The sequence below is a fragment of the Trachemys scripta genome, chromosome 2 (assembly GCF_013100865.1).
Source record: "Trachemys scripta elegans isolate TJP31775 chromosome 2, CAS_Tse_1.0, whole genome shotgun sequence".
Classification (NCBI taxonomy): Eukaryota; Metazoa; Chordata; order Testudines; family Emydidae; genus Trachemys; species Trachemys scripta.
In genome coordinates, this window is record NC_048299.1 from 146409613 (window position 1) to 146415612 (window position 6000).

At 50.9% G+C, this 6000-nt stretch overlaps 1 protein-coding gene and 1 long non-coding RNA gene across 2 annotated transcripts in view; one reads left to right on the forward strand and one right to left on the reverse strand.

The window, feature by feature from the left end:
- The window catches only part of ARHGAP25 (Rho GTPase activating protein 25), a 54676-nt gene that overhangs the window by 40153 nt on the left and 8523 nt on the right, over positions 1-6000 (reverse strand). The window lies entirely within an intron of this gene.
- The window catches only part of LOC117872926, a 16109-nt gene continuing 11600 nt past the window's right edge, over positions 1492-6000 (forward strand). The window contains exon 1 of the long non-coding RNA XR_004644618.1: positions 1492-1598. This is a non-coding gene — a long non-coding RNA (uncharacterized LOC117872926). The remainder of the gene's footprint in view (positions 1599-6000) is intronic.

The following is a 6000-nucleotide window of genomic DNA, read 5'->3' on the forward strand; positions in this document are numbered from 1 at the left end:
GGCCCAGGGACGATAGGCAGACAACGGGAGAGAAGGAGGGCAGAGAGGCGCCGCTGCTAGAGGGTTCTTGGGTCGGGACCCAGAGTAGCAGGCGGGGTTGGGTCCCCCCCTTGCACCGCATCTGGCCGTGGAGGCGCATGGCCAATACAGACTGCAACTTGCCCTGGAAGTGAGGGGCTAGACTTTGGGTTGTGGTTGGTCCCTGTGGCGGCTGCAAGCCAAAAGACTGACATGACCCCCAGAAGGGGGGAGGGGTGAGAAAAAAGTAGTGGGCATTGCCGGAGGGCAGCCTCCTGAAGAGAACACTGCCAAGCAGGGGAGCAATGTGAATCCGAAACAGCGGAGTAGAGCAGACAACAGGCAAGACACCATCCGCAGAGGGCGCTCTGGAGCTGGACTGAGCTCATTCCTGGAGCAACCAGCAGGAGGCGCCGCAGTGGTGAGTCCTGACATCGTTATAGCCCGGTAGACCCTGCTGGTGTGCTTTAACATAGTGACTTCTGAAAAGCACACTCAGACACCTTTAGCGTGCACCAGCAGGATCTACACTGATCAATTAACGTGCAACACTGTACAATGTGCAACATTAGTGCACTTCAAAATGTGCACCCCTATACAGCACATTACCCCATCATGTAGACAAGTCTCTAGTTATGCTAGTCCAGCATTTAGGATTTAGTCCAGTATTTGTTAAATGTTTGGAGAGCCTCAGGTGAAAAGTGCTATAAAACAGCAAAGCATACTACTAGAGCAGTGAGAACGACTGCCTGATTTTTCAGTTCACTGATGGAACCAAATAATCAGAAGGAAAAAAATTGTTTTGGATGGGCCTAAGATGTTTCTGGGCCTAAGATGTTTCTTAGCCAAAAGTCATTTTGATTTGAAAAATTGAAATGTTCATGTGGAAAATGTCAAAATGAACCGTTTCCATTTTTTTTCTGAGTTTCTTTTTGTTTGTATGTTTTTCTCTGACTGATGCAATTTGACATAAATTCCTAAAATGTTCCGGGTTATTCACGGATTTTACACCCTGCAGTTCAGTTCAGATTCAGCCCTGAATCTGCATTTTATGGGGGGGGAGGGGAAGTTTGATCTTAATTATTACAGTAAAGCCTTCAATGGTGGTCAGTAGGTAACTTCCTGGGCTGAGAAACTGATTTAAAGGATCGTCAAAGTTGCCAGGACAACATTGTCTCACTGTTAAAGACCTGTCCCTACTAGGTTACCAACTTTTGTTGAATGTGTGGGGATGGAGCTTGGTCCCATTTAGGCAGCTGAGTAAGGCCCAGATTTTCAAACATGCTCAGCAGTGCCCGGTATGTTAAGCTTTTTTGAATATCTGGCCCTTAGGCCCAGGTTGCTGTATTACTATTGCTGGTATTATTAGCAGCTCTAGATTCTCCCATACCCAACAATACTCACTCTAGGTTTTCAGAGTCACCTGACTTGCCAAGGCCAGGCTGTTTGTACAAAGTTCAACACAGGGGCACAGCTGCCTTTATTTTGGGCATGGAAGAAGCAGTCATTTGGGCTTTATGATGGCTCTTGCAAGCTAAACCCTGCCACAGTCTGCATTAGGGTGAGGTTAGACTGTAAGGGTAAGTCTACACCGCAAGGCTCCCAGCTCGTGTCCAGACTTGTAGGGGTGGCGAGTTATATGGGCCCCTGGTGCTGTGCTCCAGCAATATTCAGGGCACAGGGGCCAGACTCCCCCAATGTTTGGGGCCAGGTGCCTTCCCCGGCCCTGCCTGCTGCCCCATGCGCCTCCCACGGCGCATCCCCGCCTGCGCCCTAGGCAGTGGGCGACTTCCCTGCCACTCCTCTCCGTGCTCCCTCACAGCCGCTGCTGGCTACAAAAGGGAAGGGCACTGGCGGCAGGCTGAGGGAGGAGGTGCACACATGATGGCAGCCCCCTCCCATCACCCACCACAATGGAGATGAGGGGGGCCCTAAGAGCACGTGCAGTGACAGTAGTGCGGGGGGAGGGGTGCTACTGGGGGGGGGGGTGGGGAGTGTCCCCTGAAGCTCGCTGCTGCCGGTGGGGAGAGGGCTGGGGTGAGTCCTCCTCTCTGGCCCCAGCCCTGGGGCAACCTGTCTGCACCCCAAACTCATCCCCCACCCCACACCAGAGCCTGCACCCCCAGCCAGATCCCTCACCCCCCCTGCATCCAACCCTCTGCCCTAGCCCATAGCCCCTCCCACACCCCAACCCCTCATCCCCAGCCAGAGCCCTCAGCCTCCCCCCCCCCCCGCACCCCAAACCCCCCTCATGGGGAGGGCGGAACTTGGACCCATTCTGGGCACCACCAAAAATTATACAAACCTGCCACCCCTGCAGACTTGTGTTAGCTGGACTCGAGCTAGCATGCTAAAAATAGCAACATGGCCATTGCAACTCTGGCTGCAGCTCAGGGGGAGTCGTGTGGGTCTGAGAGCCCAGCTCCACCCCGAGCCACAACATCCACACTGCTATTGTTAGCATGTTGACTTGAACCCCACCAGGGTGAATCTGGCTGCCCGGGCCCTACACATCTTGCTCTTCTGGATTTTGTGTTTTGTATGGAGCTGAATGCATTGTCCACGCTTAACAAAAACACCATGGCTAGAACACTTCCCTGAGGAACCTTCGTTAACCCCATGTTGAATTTGGTAAATCCCAAACTGGGGTTTCTTCCTTAGCCAGAACAGACTCTTGCTGCCCTGTAGTGCGTTCCAGGTGCCCGGGCACTCATTCCATGAAAGCACCGAGACTCAGTCATGAGGTGTACAGCTAGGAGCTTTATTGCACCTCATGGGTATCCCTCTTGTACTCCCCAAATCCTGTCCCAGCATCCACTGTCCTCCATGTGAAATCTGGGATGGATTCTCTGAGTGGGGTAGCGGGATAAGCCTATTCTTCGGTTGTTCCAAAGTCCTGGTCAGGGACACTGGAGGGGTTACACCCTGCAGTCAGGAAGATACAAATGCAAATTTTTCTGGAGGTCGGATTGAGGAATTTGGTTTAGCCCTTACAGAGAGAGAGGCCAGCTGTGAAGTTTTGGATCCAGATCTAAACTTCCCAAAGTATAGTGTGTATGGAGCCAGGTTTTGCTTTGGGCCCACCTCTAATGAAGACCCAGACAGAATGCCTCTTTTTCTGTTTGTAGGCAGCATAAGGCTGAAGTGGGGATGTGTCAGATTATATACTCCCCAGAGGACCTGGAAGTAGGTAGGGTAGGAAAATCTCAGGGTAGGAAAATCTGTGCTTTTTACACCTCATAGGAATATGGCCCTAAAACCTATCCCATTCCAATGACTTTCCCAGTGTTTACATACTTGCAAATAAGTTCAGGGCCTGGGAAACAGCTGTTTTCCTCGTCAGCTCTATCATAAAGTCAGTGAGTAACTTGTGTTAGAACCATTCTGTCTGAAACGGGGTAGATACTGTCTGCAGGCTGTCAAAGTGAAGGTCAGTGCTGTGTTCATCTGTAAGGCACCACCCCCTCCAGGGAGGGATGTGTTAGCCACAGTGGAATGTATATTCTAGTGTGCATAGAAAGGAAGCGGCATCAGTTTGTTTTCTCAGCATATTTACAAGCCTCTCCAACCTCGCTAAGCTAACAAAGCCTAGTGAAATAGGCCATGCTTGGAGCTAGAGTTTTGCTTTGATCCCATCTCTAATCTACTATTCTTTGTTAAGGTTTTAAGGAGTAATTTAGGTACCGTGATTACGGGTCGGCCAATAAAAATAAATATGCTACCAGCACATTTAGAGGGGAAGGAGATTGAAATCCTGAATTTGGACCCCGGTTTTGCAGCTGCTCCCCGGCTGTAGAATGCACCAAGCTCCAAACTTGTTTGGCTTTTAGAGGTGCTGAAAATCCAGACCTGTCTCTGAATTTTGCAGTACAAGCCTCTATCCACTTGTGATGTCTGATGCAGAATGGAATGGGGTAGCTGTGAGGTAACCACATGGAGCTGTAATAAGGGTAAATCAATAGAGAGTCACACTGTGGGGGCAGTGTTGTCTAGTGACTTGGGTACTGGACTGGGCACACAGCAGAAGTGGGTTCTAATCTTGGAGCTACCACTGACTTGCTATGATGTTATGTCAGTCATTTCCCCTCTCTGTGTGCTGTCCATTTAGACTGTATGCCCTTTATGGTAGAGGGTGTCTCTCACTATGTGTATGTGCTACCCCTAGCCTGCTGGGGTCTTGATCTTGGCTGGAGCTTCTAGGTGCTACTGTAGGGGGGGGGATAGCTCAGTGGTTTGAGCATTGGCCTGCTAGACCCAGGGTTGTGAGTTCAGTTTTTGAGGGGGCCATTTAGGGAACTGGGGCAAAAATCTGTCTGGGGATTGGTCCTGCTTTAAGCAGGGGGTTGGACTAGATGACCTCCTGAGGTCCTTGATAGTTTATGATTCTATAAAAAGCTTATGACCAAATAAATTTGTTAGCCTCTAAGGTGCCACAAGGACTCCTTGGGTTGTGTGGTTTGTTTGTTTGTTTTTACAACAACCAAGGAAGCTTTAGGCCCTGTCTATGCTACAAATTCTCTGAACTGGTAGCCAGTCAGCAGCATTGACTGGCTGCAAACCGGCTTCACACCCACTTGCAACATGCTGAGTACCTGGTTAGTAACTATTGTGCCTTTGCTCTCTACACAGAACTAAGATGATGAAACCACACAGATAATGTGGGTCCCAAATAACTGTTTACTGGCTCTATATAAACATACAAGGCGTACAGATACACACAGCAACTGCAGCTCTGTTAGGTTCTGGTGGCTTCTGTAATAGAAGATGGAGAGGTAGGCTGACCAGATAGAAAGTGTGAAAAATCTGGACAGGAGGTGGGGGGGTAATAGGCACCTATATAAGAAAAAGCCCCAAATATCAGGACTGTCCCTATAAAATCAGGACATCTGGTCACCCTACAGACAGCTCCCAAAGTAGAGGGCTCCCAAGCTATTTAAAGGGATACCACCCAATTCCTATACCCTGCTGTAATTATAACAGGACGTGTCCATACCAGTGGCCTGGGCTGTGACATAGTAGTTTGCCTGTGGGAGTCGGGTGTTTGGTCCTGCTGCTGCCGCCCAAATAGCTGTGCTGTAGGGGAAAGCAGTGCCCTGTGTGCTACAGGCACGGCTCCCTGTGTCTGCCCTGCAGGCTTTCTGTCCCCTGCTGAGGCATTATGGACTAGCTTTCCTAGCCTGCAGTGATTACAGTCTGGGTAACAGATGGGATGGAGTGTGGGTTGCATGTGGCTGTGCTGTGGGGAAAGCAGCAAGGTGGACCCAGCACTGCAGGCAGCTCAGAAGAGCGTGTCTCAACCGGGCTGTGAAAACACACTTGCACTTCTAAAGGCGGCAGGGCCAATCATCCCTGACCCCAAAGCTCTGTCCAGGGCTCTGTCTAGTGGCAGGGCTGGTGCAACCCATTAGGTTACCTAGGTGGTCGCCTAGGGCGCTAACATTTTGGGGGGCGGCAACTGCAGCGGCCGGATCTTCGGCCGCTCCGGTCGTCATCGGTATTTCAGGGGCGGGACCTTCCGCCGCCTCTGTCGGGGGTGGCATTTCGGGGGTGGGACCTAGGGCGGCAAAAAAGCTGGCGGCGCTCCTGCCTAGTGGGCTGTACGAAGCAAAGAATATCTGGAATGCAGCATACTCCAACCAGAGCCCAGCCTGCTCACCCCACACCATCCGCCAATCCCTGACAGGCCCCCAGCCCTGGGATCTGGGAGCTCCCTGGCTGGGAGTATTTCTTGAGCCTGTTTCCGCTCCCTTTAAGGCCCCTCTATGCCAATAGGGGACTTAACACAATGGAGAGTCTTCTGTAATTCACTCTATATGCAGAGCCATGCATAAGACTGGTTTCAGGGTAGCAGCCGTGTTAGTCTGTATCCGCAAAAAGAACAGGAGTACTTGTGGCACCTTAGAGACTAACAAATTTATTAGAGCATAAGCTTTCGTGGGTTACAGCCCACTTCTTCGGATGCACTTATGTTCCACTCTATAT